The sequence below is a fragment of the Pseudopodoces humilis genome, chromosome 2 (genome assembly GCF_049639895.1).
Source record: "Pseudopodoces humilis isolate 2021_Gansu_Grassland_sample_001 chromosome 2, ASM4963989v1, whole genome shotgun sequence".
In the NCBI taxonomy this organism is placed as follows: domain Eukaryota; kingdom Metazoa; phylum Chordata; class Aves; order Passeriformes; family Paridae; genus Pseudopodoces; species Pseudopodoces humilis.
Window position 1 is genome coordinate 111,655,054 of NC_142201.1, and position 19,033 is coordinate 111,674,086.

General features: G+C 40.5%; 1 long non-coding RNA gene across 2 annotated transcripts in view; it reads right to left on the reverse strand.

Moving 5' to 3' along the window:
• The window catches only part of LOC148184960 (uncharacterized), a 46,451-nt gene extending 41,346 nt beyond the window's left edge, over nt 1–5,105 (reverse strand). For both annotated transcript variants that reach the window (XR_015771882.1, XR_015771883.1), the window contains exons 1-3: nt 4,981–5,105; nt 4,416–4,468; nt 2,427–2,670 (exon numbers count right to left, since the gene is read on the reverse strand). This is a non-coding gene — a long non-coding RNA (uncharacterized LOC148184960). The remainder of the gene's footprint in view (nt 1–2,426; nt 2,671–4,415; nt 4,469–4,980) is intronic.
• Nucleotides 5,106–19,033: the final 13,928 nt, after the last annotated feature.

Below are 19,033 nucleotides of genomic sequence, written 5' to 3' on the forward strand. Positions count from 1 at the left end.
GAAGTAAGCAGCATGCAAAGCAGCGAGATGCTCCCCTAAGAGGCAGTGAACACACACTGCTTCAAAATTAACCTTGACTATTATAACTTGTCACACAGATTTCTTCTTTCCTGTTTCATAGAGTCCAGAGGGCCCAAAAGGTGGGTTGCTTCTTGGAGCACTCAGGAGACTTTGAAACTTATGCAAAAGGAGTTTTATAACCTAGATGTGTGCAGGGGCCAAAACAAAGGTGGAGGAGCAGAGTTATCAAAAGAATGAGCTCACAGAATCCTAAAGCACAACAAAGAAAAATAATTTTGTGTTAGGCTCCTGGCAAATATGAAAACGACCTGCACATTGCAAACACTGTGAAACAGTGAATTGCACTAACTCCACATCCATGAGTCCTTGGTGCTGTGTCTTAAAATTAGCCAGCCCTGTACATTTTAGAGCACCAAAAATTTTCCTTCCCCAGACTGAATTACCACCCACTCCGCAGATAAATTCACAGGAGTTGCAAGTTTTATGTAAACTGACTTCTGTCTTACAACTGAAATGTTGAAACAAGTATTGCTTCCTGTTCAATGATGCTTAAAATTCGGTTTACAAAGAAGATTAAATTTATTGCAAAAATGAAGACAAGTTCTTCGTGTATCAGTACCAAACTGGAAGTGTGCTGGTGGGCTTTAGTTACAATCCCAAATAAACTGAAATACCCTGAATGATTTACCCACACACTGTCCTGAGGGAAACAGGGCTCTCCAGAGAGAGTCTTTCCCATTTTGTCTGCAGCAGGAAATACACCCAAAATGCTGAATTGAAGCAGCTGGCCAATGGCAGGAAATTTAAATCAAGGAGCTTCATGTTTAGGTGCAATCCAGCACACAAAATGTATGACTGCCACTTTTTGGCTATCTGATGGCTTCCCTTTGTTCTAAGGATCTCAGAGCCTTTATATGGTCCCCTACTGCCACCCCTAAGTTTCACTGACCCATGGTTGTTTGCCCCAGCATTATTTTAGTCTAGAAGAGTTTTGAAGAGTTTTGAAGAGTTTGTGGTTTTTTGCAAAAGTGAGGTTGTAGTCAAGCAAAAATAAAACCTAATTTGAGAGGAAATATGTGAGAAATGAGGTTTTTACGTTGCTACCTAAGTTCTGAAGGAGATCAATGGGAATAAAAGGGTACTACTAATATCTTTTATTTATATTTCCTATATATCTCTTCAGACAAGTATAATACAGACAGTTGCTCCTACCTTACAGTTTGGATAGAGTGGCAAGTGACAGGGCCCTTTTCATTTTGCCAATTCATTATGTCATTTGTCGAGATCATTTAACGAAATTAAACAGGTTTGGAAAAATAATTTAGGAGAGCATTTCACTTCAGAGCTGCTTCTCAGGCATTAATAGAGCATCCCATTATGAAAAAGTGTGTCTTTTTTACCCCACTGCCCAAGACTGATCTTTGCTTGAGGAATAATCTCTCTGCTGGCAAACAGTAGCTCTGGTCCCATTCATTTCATTTTGGATGACCAGTGTTTACAAGAAGATAGTTTTGTATTAATAGAGTTAGACAATCAGCAGTAGCCAAAAGATCTGTAGCAGCAAACAGGTTGAATATTGGGCAGTAATGAAGAGGAGAAAATTGTAAAACTCTTCAGTGATGACGGGTATCAGAGGGATGGCACAACTTCCCTCCTGTCTTCTGTCTCTGTGGACTTCTGCAGCTCCAGAGTGAGCACAGCTATCTGCATTCTAACCCAGCAAGCAACAGGCTAAAAATAGTGCTGAAAATCTACTCTGTGGATACTGAGCAGTGCTCTAGGAACTTTAAATTTAAGCCCATTTTTTCCCTAGCAATTATAGGCAGTGTCACAGAAAAGGAACCCAGGGCTTATCACTCTTTGCAGAGATGTTCCCATTTGCAAGGGAAACCATGTGCCTGTAATACATATTAATGCACCAGCATGCCTGTGCATGTTCACTTCAGATTCTTGGGAGCCTTTCTGCCTTGATGTCTATCCCTTTTCCACAGCTGGAAATAAAATAATAAACAGAAAGTGGAGCTGCATTTGCCTTTCAGATGCCACCAGTGAAGACTGTCCCAGGCACTACAAACTTTTAAATTCCATCCCTGGTACACTGCCCCTGCTCTGCAAGGCCCACTGTGCTAACTATGCACTGAGGGTTTAGATATGCACTGGAAAATTGCAGACCTGAATGCGAGGTATAAATCAGCAGAACATGAGATCAGATTGGCAAAATGCTGCTAATACTGAAAAGTCTACCAGAAAGCAAGATGACCACTAGCAATGCCAACAAGAAGAGAGGACTGCCCTGGCAGTGAGCTTTTCAGAGAGCTGCTGCTCACTTCAAACACTCATATTTTAATATGCAGGGTAAATGGTAGCTAGAGCATGCTGTAGTGTAGTGATTATTGATGGGTTACCTGACAAAACCCAGAAATACTCCCTCATTCATGTTTGCTGGTCTCCCCACCACGTTTTGAAGCAAGAGCACTTTCTAAGGAGACCAAATCCATGTCTCAACAGGCCACTGGCATCTCCCTTCACACCAAGTGAGGAGCAAAACCCTGAAGACACCATCAACACATCTCTTCAGTGGCAGAACTGCTGTTAAAAGTGTGGATCCTGGAGAGAATGTCTTCCATCAACAGCTTTGGTTTCTAATTACTGAGAAGGAAAAAAAATACATGTTAGGAAAAAAACAGTTTTTGAGGAAAGGTTCTCACTCAGCTTTTCAAAAAGAAGCTGCCTGGTTGGAGGCTCTGGGGTACCCACATTTTTATTTCCACCAGTAAACATGCTCAGACCCCAGAGCCAAAATAGCCCCAGCTATAACTCTCTTTCCTAGAGAAAAAGAAAAGCAGAAACCCCTCAGTGCAGGAGTTGTGCCATAAAGAGCACTAAAATGAAGTCTACAATACATGGGAGATGCCAGCAACACATGAAATAGCATTCCTTTGTTTTCATGCTCCAAAGCTACAGCTCCAGGATTTTTGTGACAGGCAGACAGTTCATTTCCTTTAATCTCCACTTGGATTTGTACCTTAGTATTTTCTCCAAAGTCTTGCCCTACTTTTAGCAACAGCAGGGCAGGAACATACAAAGAGAATAAACAATCTGTCTCTCACTGGACCCCTAGAAAAGGAGTTGTGTCCCAGCTGGGATGAAGGGACACAAGAGTCAGAGAGAAAGGTAAAGAGGGAGTCAAGCTCGACAGACAAAACCTGAAGTCAGTCTTTGTGAGACTGTATCTGTGTGCTACAGGCTGCTGCCAGAATCAGAAATCCTGACTGTGGGGGAAAAAAACCCTAGGAACTTCCCCACAAAAAAATGTTAATATGAGAAAGGTGCAGATTAAAAGGGGCATAACTGATTTCCTCCAGTGTGCAAAGTCCTAAAATGTTCAGTCAGAACATGCAGACCTGAGGCTCTGTAAATGTTTGTTCTAAAATCATCATTCTAAGAGACCACACAGAACACTTTTCAGAGTGGCATGTCTCATTTCATTGATTAAAACAATTAAAATCTTCATTAAGCTGCAGGCACACAGCTACCCCTGTAAATCTGAGATTCCCAAAATTCTCTTTATCTCATCTATCATAACCTGCTGGCCTTCAGAAAGGCAAGTGTGCACCACGGAATCATTTTGCTTTGCAGCCATCTCGATGGAAACTGTTGCCACATAACAATTTAATATTAAATACAATGTAATTTATTGTGGCCTTTTATTCCTCTGTCCACGCAGTTCACAAGTCACTTTTAAACTGAGCAGAAACACACTCTGCCAATGTTTTGATCAAAAAAGATGCTAAGAAATGTCTTTTTCTTTTTTTTTTTTTTAAAGCAGGATAAACATTCCCAACACCAGTTCCTCTGAAAACCAGGGAACAATAAACACTCAAACAGCATGTAGAACATTAATGCTTCCCTTTGTCCTTTTAAAGATTTATTGTCTTTGAAGGTGCTGCCTCTCAACAGTTCACCACAGCAAGGCTGCACAATGCTGACAACCCAGCCAAGGCTCACAGGAGAAATAAATGAGAGTTCCCCAAATGGAGCTGACATGAATTGAGTTTCCCTTGACTTTACAGCCCCTCCCTCCAAGTCCTTATTTCTCCACCAGGAAGGAGGTGGGAACACGTTGTGGGAATTGTTATTTAAAAGCAAAGCACTGCTGCAGTACGGCTCTTTTTAAAAGGATAATCTTATTTTGATAGCAATTCATATTTCAAGCTATTAGAATTGTTGGAACTCAGACAGCTTGCAACATTGTTGTACAAATCACTTTCTGCTGGAAACCCATTGTAAAGTTGGTCCCACTGGAAATGAACCCTCTTCCAGCAGGGCATTGCTATTCCCATTTAGGAAGTGGGATTTGCATTCCTTGTCCCAAAACATATCAAAATCCAAACCTCCATGGGGGCTAAGGTGCATCGCTGGTGCTTCAAAATCCAGCTGACTTTGGCTGAAAATAATCAAGTTATCAGGGTAAGAAGTGGGAAATGAAGCAAAGAAACAGACAAACATATTAAATCCTCCTACATCCCACACATGGGACTGCCAGGCAAGACTTTTGCTCCTCCAGGTTTGTTTTTTTTGATCCACACGTTCCAGAAGAATCAGAATGGCAGAACTCTCTCTTAATAGAATAAAAATATTGGCTACAGTGTAATATCTCTCCCCTACTTCATTGCTGCACACAAAAAAAAAAATCAGAATTGAGGTTTTTGCTAGCTGTGAGGCAAGCAAACAAATTAAAAACCAGCAAAGAATTCCTCATAAAGTGGAATAATTAAGGAGACCATTAATGAGGAGGAAAACAAAAAGTTGCATGAATACAAACTTGCTTACAACTGCCTACATGTGTTTTTGAAAAGACTGTCCCCACTTTATCTTACTTTAATGTAAAAATAAGATGTTTCACACCTCCTACAAGCCAAAAATTAACATAGAATAGTTACAGCCATTCTGGCTTACCTCTGAAGCCATCAGTTCATATAGCCATGTCCTTAACCACATTTCAGCATTGCAGTCACCATCCAAGGCAGAACAACACTGCAAAATTTCTCTGACTGCAATTAAACAGCTCATTTCCTTTTATTTAATCCTGAAAAGCAATAAGATGTTATTAGCAGGTGGAAGTTTTAATGCCAGTTTATTAGTAGCACTGACTCGCTGCCTGCTGATAGTTACTGTGGAGGCCAAAAGGTTAACAAGGCTTGGCTGGGATGCAGCAGCTTGCCAGGTGTTTTCCTTGTGGCTGGTGGAGCAAAGCCAATTGAAATTATCAGGTTGTAGCCACCAGCAACTCTTCCTTGCAACATGGAAACTTGATTTGCCTTAAATACAAAATTTTTTTAAAAAAACATTAATTTGTTTTTCCTGTCTCTTGCTGCAACAACTGCCACATAATTTGTAATAATTAGATCCAGTAGCAGCCAGCTTTCTCTTTGATTTCAACAGCTTCCTCACAAAACAGGAGAACAAGGATAGTGTAGCACTTTAAAGTAATAAGAATCTGTTCGACAAAATAAATTTTCACAGCTTTCTGAATTCTGTAAACAATATTTAAGGCACAGAACAGGTGTTCAAATTTTTCTGGAGGAGTTTTAATTACCTAATTCATATCTGTAGAGTTGTAATAAAATAACAAAAATATCATTAAATATGAGGCAAGCAGCATGCATGGATAATAAAAGAAATGCACACAGTGGGTTTGGACTGAATACACAGGTATTTGGTCCAAAATAAAGCAGATGGCAAACCAAACACATAAGCATCCGCTTTATCTTGCAGTTCCTGTGGTTCTCTGATTGCTTTTATTTATTTTGTGTATGTAAAATTAGGCAGATGAAAGACAGAGGTGAGAGATTCATGTTCCCCAAATTCATTGTTATAGGGAAAAAAACCAAAACAAATTCTCTTATGCACAGCAGTGTCCTGAAAAACACATCCATCAAACCATCATCCCAAGTAAAAGATATTATTTGAGTTTACAGGTTGTTCCCTTGTACTTCTTCCTATTTAGGAATATACTCTGACTAGAGAGTTCACCAAAGCATGACTCTGGTCCTTTAGGGTTCTCCTTTTGAACAAGTATTTGTCTCTACAAGTGTTTCAAAGGATTCCAAAAGCCAGAGTGAAGTTCCCACCACACTGATACCAAAAGCAACTTTGGCAAAGCCAGGATTTTACAATAAAATAGCTAATCCCAAATAGAGGAATAACCACTGTGGGCAGGAAAAGCATGGGGATTTCTGTGCAACAGAGACATTTGAAAATTATCTTCCAGATGAATTCTGCTTCCTGAAGAGTTTGTGTCTTTGGGGGCTTGTCTTGCTGGAGTCACAAAGCATTGCAGGCAATTTATTTGAAAATTGTTTTATTAAACCATTCAGCCTCATTCCCTGCCTGTCCATTGCACTGCATCTTCTGTTCAGAGCCCTATCCTTCTCAAAGTGCTTCTAATGACAACAGAAATCTCTGTTTCTTGGAGAAACTTCAGAGAGATAAAGCTGAAGTTTCCCATGAGCACAGGAGGTACACTGGGACAAATCCCAGAGTATGTAATTGTGACGTGAAGACAGCAACTTCTCCGGGAAATTTTTTCCCTGTGTTTGTCCCTCTTCACAGAGGAAAAACACATTCAATCCTTGATATGAAGTTTGAATTCTCCACATTGCAGCCTCTGTCCACTGTCTCTCATCATGTCACTGTGCCCCTCTGAAAAGAGCCCAGCTGTCCTGTCAGTCTCCATCCACTTCATCACTTTGTGCTGTCCATATCCCACCAGGGCAGCTGCAAGCACGACACCACCAGAGATTGTGCCAGGGGCTCATGTCAAGGTAAACAACAAGCACTCATCTGATGCTAGAAGGCACCCAGGGAATGCCTTTTTTGCACTGGATAAACCTGCACTGGCTCTTTCCACTGACCTTGTTCACGTGCACGGAAGTGGAGGATTTGCTCCATGACCTACCCAGGGCCTGAAGTGAAGCTGAGCAGAGGTGATTGCCTCCTAAATGCTCAACCCACCCCTGAAATCACCAAAGATTTTTGCAAGGTTTCCCTCTGTTTTGCAAATGTAAACAAGGGCCACTTCATTGCCACCATAATTACAACCGTATAGCTGTCTCCTGGAGGAACCTCTAATATTCTTCAGTAAGCAACTTTTTGCTGTTAAATTGTTTGAAATCCAGCAGTAGCATTATACAATGCATTTTTATTAGCACATTAGCCAAGAAATGATTCAAGAACATAACAGCTTTTCTGAAGTGGATTTAAATTATCATCAATCATTCAATAAACTCTAGCAAAATTTCCCCTTTCTGCACACTCTGTCAGACACCACTGAGTGTTTTCCTGACTAAGGCTTACGATGCCAAAAGGCATCTCTGAGAAGACTACACTGTCAAACTTGGGCATGGGGGATACGGTATGTGCTTTAAAAGGCAAAATTGTTCTTGGAGTTTATCCCCCCTCTCCCATTATTTCATTTTTCTTCAGCACTGCCGTGATCACAAGAATGGCACATCATCATTTTTCAAAATATATTTTTGACATATCGCTCAAGTAATCACAGCCACCAATTTTAGCAATTTAGTGACATATATTTATTTTTCTCAATGTTCTTCTGCTCAGTTTTTTTCCATGGTGTTTTGCTTTTCCTCTCAGTGCAATCCAGCCCTATAACAGCATTCTATTCATATACAAATTGTGTTTGAGCTGGCCAGGAATCCAGTGGGCAGTGCAGAAATCCTACAGTCACTTGGCAGAGACACAGCCCTCTTCCCTAATTCATCCAGAAATATTTCTGACTCCGTAAAATCATCAAGATCCAAAGCAGAGTGAAATGTGGATTGCAACATCCTCACTGCAGGTGGATACTAAAATGGCCAAGGCTGTACCTATTCTGCAGCTGAGCAGAGGGCACTGCAGCCCAAGTGTGAGGCCTCTGACAAACACCACACAGATTTAAATTAATTCTATCTGATCCTGATGAAATGTTAAGTCAGGACAAATGCAGTAATCCTGTACTCACTCCAATTATTGTGTCATTTCAGAGCAAGGTACAGCCTTGTTTCAGCCTCTTCCCATGAAAATAAAATTAAAGCATTTATCATTTGAAATTATCCACGGTCTTATCTCAACTTGCAATTTATAGTATATTATATGCCTCACTTTTCCTTGGCATTTAAATTTAGCACATGGACCTTTTTTTACTAGACAATAATCACCCGATGCTTCCAACTTAGTAAAAGCTCACAAAGTAACAGGAACTGTGTTAGATAGTGTGGCACAAGTCATCCAGGCTAGAAGAATGCTGTCCAAAAAGTAATTATGTATTTAGATCCTTTGACTAAATGATGTCTAGCTAGTACTGTTAAGATTTATAACAAGACCTTGGTGTGTGGGATTCGAGGAATGTGGCCTAGGAGCTCAAATTTATTTTTAACCTGTATGTTAGCACCTTCATATGTATGGACATATATATGCACAGAGCTTACCTATGGGATAAAAAATATTTTTATTTTAAATATTTAATTTAGATGTGGTCCTTTTTATTTTTTATTTTTTTTTTTAGTAACGTATCTGTAACACTGTACAACCAGGGTGTGACTTTCAGAAACAGTCAAGGGAATGTCCTAATCCTTTTGAAACAAGAGGTCTAAGTTTGCTTTTACTAAAAACTTGTGGCAGTAGGCTCCAGAGAAAATAGTTAAACCAAATAGGTGAGTGATTTAAAATCTCTCCCCTGCCAGACACAAGGAACAACAAACATCAGCAAGAAAGGATCTGTTAAAAATAAATAAATATATAAATATATATAGATATATTTCCAGAGAAGCCCAATTGCAAATTTGAAAACATTACAAAGTGAGAAATGGGAGGGAATGTAAAAGATTTAACACAGTTGGGTCTAAGTCAAGAATCTGACAAGCAGCTTCACAAACATCTTGCAGAGAAGAATTCACACAAGTAAGCTTGAACACAGATGCCAAGGTACAGAAAGCCAACTAAAATCATTTGGTCCAAAGGTAATAACAAAGTGTCATGGGGAATTTGCTTTTCCAATATTTTCCAAACTTTGCCAGGAAAAACCTGAGGTTTAAGAGTTTTTTCGACAGCACAAGTAAAGAAGATGAAAGTGGAAAGGGATGAGCAAAATCTAGAAACAAAATGGCAGATCAACCATGCAAGAAAATTCAGCAGCACCCAGGTTTTGTGAAGCCCTGCAAAGATGCAACTGTCATTTATATCCTTCTGCTCCTTTTCTTTTTTGTTTGTCTCCTTCCACTGCTACAGCTTGTCTTTTAGACAGCCTTGTCTCTGGAACAAGGCTTGTTATTTCGCCATGTGTTTTATTCAGTTTCAGCAAAATCGGTCCCTGAATGGATGAGATTCCTCACGGTATTACTTCAATATAAATGTTGAACAACAATATTATTGTTATGCTATACAGCTGATCCACATCAAGGGATTTGGAGTTGATTCATTCATCATTGTCAGGCAGGCAGTTGAAATTCCATTCGAGCCCATATGCAACAGCCCAAGAATAATGTGATCACTTTTTAAGGATGTGAAAGGAAAAGGGGTCTTGGGAACAATTCAGAATGAAGAAAGCTCACTTAAGAGCTGCAGCCAGACCAGAGCTCTACAGCTTAATCCAAATTACTGTCCCTTATTGGCTGCATCTCTGGGTAGGACTGCAGCTCCAAAGTCTTGTCTGCAGGGCACACCTCAAGCTGGTGTAGGAGTGAAACACTGGGGAAAGACTGCCCTGTGCTCCCCTGGACCTTCTGCCACGTGCCACAGTGGTGATGCCATGGGCTGGTTTCAGCTACACAAGGTGAGAATTGTTCCCACAGGGACACAGTGCCAGCTGCCACAGCGGTCAGTGACATTTTGTAGGCAGCTGGCACTTGGAGATGTCGGGTGTTGGATTTTTGGGTTCTTCACAGCATGATCCTGAGACTTTCCTTGATTTGAACTCAGTGACAGCCAGCAGGGCAACACAGCAAAAGAAGCACTACCCTGCCAGAGAGGACATGGGGAAGCAACATCAAATTCAAGCATATTTGTCTGGGAAACAAAAATACTGAGCTCTCCAGTGGGCTCCCTTGTCTCCCCAGCCATCCAGCAGATTAAGACTGGAAGGTTTCATAAAGCATTTCCTAGAGACCACAGAATTTCTTTGGTGTATGAATGCTTCTTTCTGCACTCACATTAAAGCTTCAGTGCCTTTCTGTCCTCAGCACTTCACTTTGTCCCCTGCAAGAACATGTAGACCTAAGCTTTTCTTCTGCTTGGTATTATTTCCAAATTATCTCTCAAGAAGTCCTTCTGCTTTACCCAGTCACCATATTCCATCTAACACATCATCCCTGCCATCAAAATCAACCTGCACTAGGCTCCAACACAACCAGCAGGCCTAGAACTGAATTAAAGTTTACAGATAATCTGAAAGCAACAACACTCTGCTTTATCTGGCTCTAATTTCACTCGAAGCCTTACTTACTCTTACTTCTCATGGCATGCAAGCAACACCATGCAAAGCTCAGAATATATTACCCAAACAAGCTTAATTCCTTTCCTTGACAGCATACTTCACAATGGGTACCAGAGATAAACAATTTGGGAATGATCTTTTTTCTTTTTTTTCTTTTTTTTTTTTTTTTTTTTTTTGATACAAATTAGTGGAAAGATTCTTAGTATGGCATTCAGGGACTGAAGGCAATTTAATTGGATGAAATACAAAACCAAGGTCCTGACTCTCCATGTTCAGTGAAAAACTCAAGGGATTCTTGCAAGTTTGAGCATTCAGCCTGTGTTTTCTCTAAATGCCAAATGAGATTAAATTCTGAATATCATATTGCACCAGGGGAGGTTTAGATTGGGTATTAGGGAAAATTTCTTCAGGGAAAGGGCTGTTAGGCACTGGAAGAGGCTGCCTGTGTGAGTCACCATCCCTGGAGGATTTTAAAAGATGTGTAGATGAGGAATTCAGGGGCATGATTTACTGGTGGACTTGGAAGTTTGGACTTCATCTTAAAAGACTTTTCCAACCTAAAAAAATGTATGATTGTATTTTACTTGCACTGTACTTTTCATTTGGAAAATTCTGTATTCCAGGTCAAAAAAAAAAAATCTAGGAAAAGCTGATGGATTGCTTATGAAATTCTTCACAAGGAAAAGAATGACAAACACAGTTTAAAACATCACTAAGCATTAATAGTGACAGTGGACTATAAAAAATAAAGTTTGGATATGTACATCTAAAAGCATGATTCCAAAATTAAGTGTTTTCTCTGTACAGTGCAATGAATTTGATGTAGCAAAGCTGTTCTGCTTCTTTAAAAAAAAATAAACCAAGAATTTTTCTCTCTGTGCAGCAACAACTTTTTTTTTTTTTTTTTTTTTTTTTTTCGTTTTACCTAACAGCTGTGGGGTCAAAAATTACATTCCCTACAGAAAAATATTTTCTTTTATTTCTAAACGCTGTACTTGCTCACCAGTTACCTTCACTCGGAAAAGAGCAGCAGCTGAGCACTCAGCAGTCCCTGAACTCCTGCATCTTCCCCATTGCGTGCTGGGGTACCCAAGGGCAGGAAAACAGCCCTCTCAAGTGCCTGAATAATGCACTCGGCTTGGAAGAGACACAGATGTTGTCACTGGCCTCTGGAATGGAGCAGCAGCAGGAGAACAGAGAAAAGGGCAAGGAGAGGGGGAGGCAGAACACGCTGTGCTGTTGCTGTGTCACAAGAAATGCAACTGTGCTGTGTTTGTTTACTAACAAAGATGTCAAATGCTTGCTTGATGCTTGGGAATTTTCATATTCCATTCAGGGATTTGACTGCACTCTGTCTTACGGTTGAGGAACTTCCTGAGGGCTTAGGAATGAAGATTTTCCTTTTTTCTTTTCCCTTTTTTTTTCCCCCTTTAATTTTGCCGACTTATGTGTAGGACCAGACATCTAGAACTCACAAGATTATTGTTAATAAAGGCACAATAATCTTTCAAAGTAGCCCAAGAGACCTCCTGAGAGCTACACACAACCTTTGCATGTTTCTAATGGCAACAGGGAATACGAACCTGCCCAAGACAGGCAATGGTGCTGGGAATTTCATCCTTCCTCTCCATTTCAAGGAGTGAACTGGAAGTGGTTTTCTGCTGAGACACACATTTAGGGCAGGGTTTTAAAGCCACTGGGTGAAGAAGGGAGGTGGACAATGCACAATTCAGGAACCACTGAAGTTTATGTACAATATATTTAGTTTATTACCACTGAAGTTGTGGTAATAATAATAAATGTAATAAGTAATTTATTGCTAAATAATAGTAATAAATGTCATAATAACTGCTGAGACTGATTTTTGTTAATCACTGTTTGTCAAAAAACAGACTTCTCCCTACACATCTTGCAAAGAAAATACAGCACATTACATTTTCAGGATTTAGAAGAGAAATAAAAAGGGTTCCCTGATTCCTGCAAGTTTACTGATCCTTTGAAGGGAAACCCAAAACAAATCAGAGGAATAAAAGTTTTCTTCTGACCAGCCTTTTTTAAAGGCCAACATTTTTTTTTGCCAGAGATGCTTTTTGCTCCTGTCTTGGACTGGTTTTGTTCTTCTAATTTTTTTTTTTTTATTCCTAGTGTTTATATTTTAAGCATGTGTCTGAAGCACCACCACTGTCCCTCTCTGTGATCATGGGCACTTGTGGCTCAAAACAGCAGCGAGGAGGGGTAAGCCCTGACCAGCAGAGCCCGGGAGAGGAGCCTCACCTCCTCTCCATGCTCCATCATAGCAATGCTCTTTTGACTGATTTGTGCCATCATGTGGCCACAGGCAGCAACGAAAAGCAGTTTTAAACAGTTGTAGAGGAGGTGAAGGTGGGACAGAAGGAGCAGTGACTGCAGGAAGGCATCACTCATCCTTCCCTCTCCAGCAGGAGCTCGGGGCTCCTCTGCTGACCCTGCCCCGCTGCTACCGAGTCAAAAGATGGGTTATAATCTTTGTGCCCCTGGTAAATGTTGCTGCCACAAAAATCAAACCTTAATGCATCTCCAGAGAGTTCTGCATCTCCAGTAGGTGCCTTTATATCCTGGCAGACCAGAGAGGAGCTCCATCCTGCTCGGCTGCTGGCCAGGAGGTGCTGACTGCGTACCCCGGCAAATGAATCACGCTGATGAGCTGTCTGCAGCAAACTGCCCGGGGCCCAGCACACAGGGGTCACCTTTACACACAGCAGCACAGGAAAATTACAATTTCAAAAAACATCCAGGCGCTTAGACTAAAACAGCAGATCCAGTCGTTTTCACGAGCGGCGCTTAACACAATTTCACGGCCTCGCGGCTGACAGGCATTTCCTGCTCCTTCCTCTGCTCAGGGCTGAGGAGAGGGATTCAGCTGGAACAGCTGGTGCTCCAAACACATGGCACTTGTGGCACTGTGTTACAAAAGCTGATGGGCACAAGGCAGTCCCTGAGTGCTCACAGGTCAGGGGGGCCAGGCCACAAACTCAAAGGCAGGCCACAAACACAAACCAAAACCACAAACCAAAAAGACAAACACAAACCACAAACACAAACCACAAACACAAACCACAAACACAAACCACAAACACAAACCAAAACCACAACCACAAACCACAAACACAAACCACAAACACAAACCAAAACCACAACCACAAACCACAAACACAAACCACAAACACAAACCACAAACTCAAACCAAAACCACAACCACAAACGACAAACACAAACCACAAACACAAACCAAAACCACAACCACAAACCACAAACACAAACCACAAACACAAACCACAAACACAAACACAGACCACAAACCGCAAACACAAACCACAAATACAGATCACAAACACAACCCACAAATACAGATCACAAACACAAACCACAAACCACAAATACAGACCAAAAACACAAACCAAAACCACAAACCACAAACCACAAATACAGATCACAAACACAAACCACAAACCACAAATACAGACCACAAACCACAAATACAGACCAAAAACACAAACCACAAACACAACCCACAAACACAAACCAAAAACACAAACCACAAACACAAACCACAAATACAGACCACAAACCACAAACACAAACCACAAACACAGACCACAAACACAGACCACAAACACAGACCACAAACCACAAACACAAACCACAAACACAGACCACAAACACAGACCACAAACACAAACCACAAACACAAACCACAAACACAGACCACAAACACAGACCACAAACACAAACCACAAACACAAACCACAAACACAAAATCAAACCCTGGGATTAATTCAAGAATGACCAACTGCAGAGCCACCTCTCCTCAATCCATGCATATAAATATTAGAGGCTGAAAGTAAGGCTTGTGCCAGAGAATAAAATGAAATACAAACAGCCTGTTGAACTACACAAAATGAAAGAGCTGGGCTTTACTTAAACATTTATTCATAGAGCTCAAAGGCAGACAAGACTCTTACAATTATTTTGAATGACCTCCTGGATGTCACAGCTCACTAAATTTTACCCAGTTACCAATGAAATAAGCCCAGTAACTTCTGTACAGCTAAAAGATGCCATCCATAGAGGGATTCAGTCTTGATTTCCAAACAAACCCAGCAACTCGGGTGTTAAATGTTTCTCTTGGGAGCATGTACTCTGCACAATTAAAACTGTGCCTCATTTGAGTTTGTCTGGCATCAGCTTCCAGTGACTGACCTGTTGTGTCTTTCCATGCTCATTTGAAGGGCCCATTAGTGCCCACTAATTTTTCTTGTCAAAGGCACTCACATTTTGCAATCAACTTATCCCATTGCCATTTTTTTGAGACCTACATAGACTGAACTGGTTTTGCATTTCTTATTGCTAAATGTCCTCTCCAGCCTCTGGCTGATTTTGGAGCCTGTTTTCTACACTGGCTGTAGTTTATAATAATACTGGATCACAAAACAGTTTTTCAAGAACTGAGGGGAAAAAACAGTCTTTGCCAATGCTCTAGACAGATAAAAATCCCTTTTTTATCACCTCCTACTCTTAATTCCTTACCAACAGTCCACATCTTAGTAGGCCTCTAAAACAACCTTGCACTGAAGGCTTGAGATTATCTGATGCCAAAACATTCACCCTTTTTGATTTGGGAGGAATCATTTCCCTGTTCCAAAGCTACCACTGCTGTTCAGTGTTTCTCAGTTGCTGGTGCTCCACACTGGGCTGATTTGAAATCCACGTTGTTTGAATGTGACTTCATGTGAGTGGGGCCCTGCTCCTTGGTGACCTTGATCTGCAAGACTTTTTGCCCTCAGCATTTAACATTTTGATGCCCTTTGTGTCACAGGTTTTATGAACCTTAAGAGTAGTTTTACTCCCAGTTGTTGAATGCCACAGACCATGCTGAGATGCACCAAAAATGTCACTCTTGTTCATGGTAGTGGCTTCCCACTGATGACTACTTCCACATTTGGCATTTCTCAAATAAATTAAAGGCATACTGACAAATCCAAAGACTGTTCCATCTTCAGGCAACCATGATATTACATCAAATTCTGTATCACTGCAAAAGCCTATTACATCTTTGTGGGTATCACTGCAGTCCTTAATAAAAAAACCAAAAATCTGACTGACATTATCCAAAAACTCCCCTTGCATTCACTTTTAACTAAAGTTATCAATTCTGTATAAATCAACTCTGTGTCACTAGCCCAATACTGGGCCTGAGAGAGACATCATGCTAACATGGATTTCACTGTCCATATCACCAAAGACAATTTGAAATAGCAGATCTGTGATTTCCCCAGTAACCCAGAATCAACAGATACCAAAAAAATACAGTTTCATGTCACTGTTTTCATCCTTGATAAGAGACACCTTAAATCAGCCAGCTTGTGTGTTCACCTCTCAGAGACACTATTCAACATAATAATTTAGCAGTTCCTAGGTATTTGCCATCTAACAGGCTAAGGATTATTATTTCTTAACATGCCTTCCTGAAGTAGAAAAATGCATTTTCTGGGTCCTGAGTGCAACATTACATTATACAAGATAGAAAAAGAATTAACTACATTCCACTTCTGGCTGCATGTCACGGTATATGTCTGAATCTCTAGTCAGTATATGGATTCTAGAGATTTAGACACTGAAGATTTTTCCACCTGAGAGGATCTTGAGTTGGATGATCACTGGAAGATAATCACCACACACCAACATAGCAGAGAATTCCTCCCCCCAGCACACAAGGCCCTTTTCTTACATACAATTTTAAAATTTACACAAACTACTGACCAACAGAGCTCTGAGGCATACAGAACTGGCCACCAGATACAGGCTTGGTCAAAAGAAACTGTGAGTCAGAGAACATTAATTTCAGAACTGAAGATCTATATCTTCCTGAGGAAAGCCCATGCAAACCACAGCTGAACTTAGCTTTTGAGCTGGTTTGTATGGCAAGGAAAACAAATTGTGCTCAGTGACAACCCAAGCTGTTTTCCAAAATACTGGCTTGATCTCTTGAATTTCTTGTAAAAACAATTTGTAGTTTGATGCTGTTGTCAGAGACAAGATGGTCCTTGGGATTAGCATTAACAAGCTGCTAAAATTTGGCAGGAAGTGCACGGCTTACATTATTCTCAAGAAATGTACTTCAACTACTTCAGGATAATAACAACTAATTCTGCAGATCAAATTAAAAAAAAAAATAAGCATCAGTCATTAAGTTGTCAGATACAGAATTAAAAACCAACAGCCAAACTAACAAATAAGAATTTCAGGAACCAGATCAGGTTTCAAGAAGCAGCTGAAGAACAAAACACTTTTGAGTCAAGCTCCTTAGTCAAGATGAGTAAAATTGCCTCACCTTTATCTTTGAACTATCTTATCCTTTCATTTGGTTGTCATTAACATCAAATAAATCACTCACCTGTCCCCAGATTTAAACCTTATTTAAATGGATTGATAAGGAGAGGGCATCACTGAACTGCTGGTGTTGTTGTTCCAACCACCTTTACTGAAAGAAGCTCTATCAGAGCCTCAGAGTCCCCTCCCAGAGCCAGCTGAGACATCAGCCATGAAATTAATGCTGGATTTACATGGAGAGAACAGCATCAGTTTAAGGAAAAAACTTAGAGTTTGGAAGTAGTACATAAAAAAAAAGAGCAGACTAACCATGGAATATACCCTGCCTGTATTTCAGCTGTACAGAAAGGGCTACAAAACTCAGGGACCATAATTAATTTATTCACATTCTCCTGTAAAATGGGAGGTTACCACAAGATGAATATCCTGAGAAGGAAAAGAAGGTGGCTTCACATGGGAGGACTTGTTCTCTGTTCTGTGGAAGAATGCGTACCTTACATGGACATAAAAAACCTGGCAGGTATTTTGTGTCCAGCTCTGATGGTGGAACATGTTTACAGAGCTACAGGCTAGAAGGGATCTTAAGAAGTAGTGACTTCATCCTGCCCTAGTCCTAACACCAGCACCACTATGTTTGTTTAAGCTCAGTCCAAAATAAAGATGCTGTTGCAACCTGGGCTTAAGAGAGTCAAGCATCCAACTTCCACACCAAAGATCAAAACTGGAAATATCCCCAAAACCCTCAGGGAATTCAGCATGAATGCCAGGAATATGATGTTTATTGCAGCATTGAGTCTGATTTATTTATATATATTTAACCAGGAAGTTCCCACAGCTCTTACCTTCCACACATAGTCACAGAAGCCAACCTTTCAGTCAGAAAAGTCTAACAGAGTGAAGCCTCATTCTGCACTTCATTTAATCAACTACCTGGAAACTTGTTCCTGACTAAATATAAAAAAATTATTTTGCATCTCTATTAAGCTTCAGCATAGAAGGTTACAATGCTCTCACAATATAGCAAATTCTGAGTGTGCTACTTGTCCATGAACTATCCTATATTTCTCATCTGTCACAGGTCATTTAGCTCAGACAGGATGATAATAATAGAAGGAAGATGCAGGAAAAAGAACACTTACAAGTTATCATGTTGACAGCGAAGGGCACAATATATGTGAGTTTGTTTTATCTTTTACCATAAAATACTTGTCCAGACTTTGTGCTTTGTGAGGTTTAGGATATTTCAGTGCACCTTTCTTATGGATAGGGAAGATGACACCACAGCCATTCCCACATCATATTCCTCTCAGGTTTATATCATATATAAATCTAAGTATATATATAAATCGTATATGCCTGTCCATTGCATCTATATTAAACTTATTAATAAAAATAATGGACAACCTTTTCCATGTTCTAGTGTACTTTTAATCTTATAAAGATACACATTTCAGATTGTTACATACAAATATTGAGTGTTTCATATGATTTATCAGAAAGCATTAAAACTTAAAGCAGTGAACTGTAAATGAAGAGTGTCCAAGAACAGAACTATGCAGCTTTTGTGCTTTTTGTTCTCCTTTTACTTTTTAACCTCTAGATCCCCTTTCTGGGCAATCAATAAAAGGCTTTCACTTATGTTTTAATGTCTCACTCCAAACTTTGTGGAGTACAACATATTACAGTGGGATGTTGTCTGCGTTACTGTCATAACTTTGTTTTAGTGGATGCAGGTTATCCTTCAGTGCCTTCTGTGAAGAGTTGAAAGAACTGATCAACCACTGAGGAGCAGCCCTCCTGTGCCTGGGGAGGAGTTTTCTGCAAGTGGGAAGGAACAAGCCTGGGAGCCAACCTACTGCAAAAATGGCCTGGGATTCCTGGTGGACAACACAGGGAACATGAGCCAGGAATGTGTCCTTGCAGCGAGGAAGGCTGAGAAGATCCTGGGCTGCAGAAGGCTCAGGGGAGAGCTGATTAGTGGAGATAAATACCTGAATCACAGAATCATTTGGGTTAGAAATTCTCTTTAAGATCTTGGAGTACAACCCTTAGCCTAACACTGCTGAGTCCACCGCTAAACCATATCCCTGAAACACCTCCAGAGATGTCAGCTCAGCCACTTCCCTGGGCAGCACATTCCAGGGCTTGATG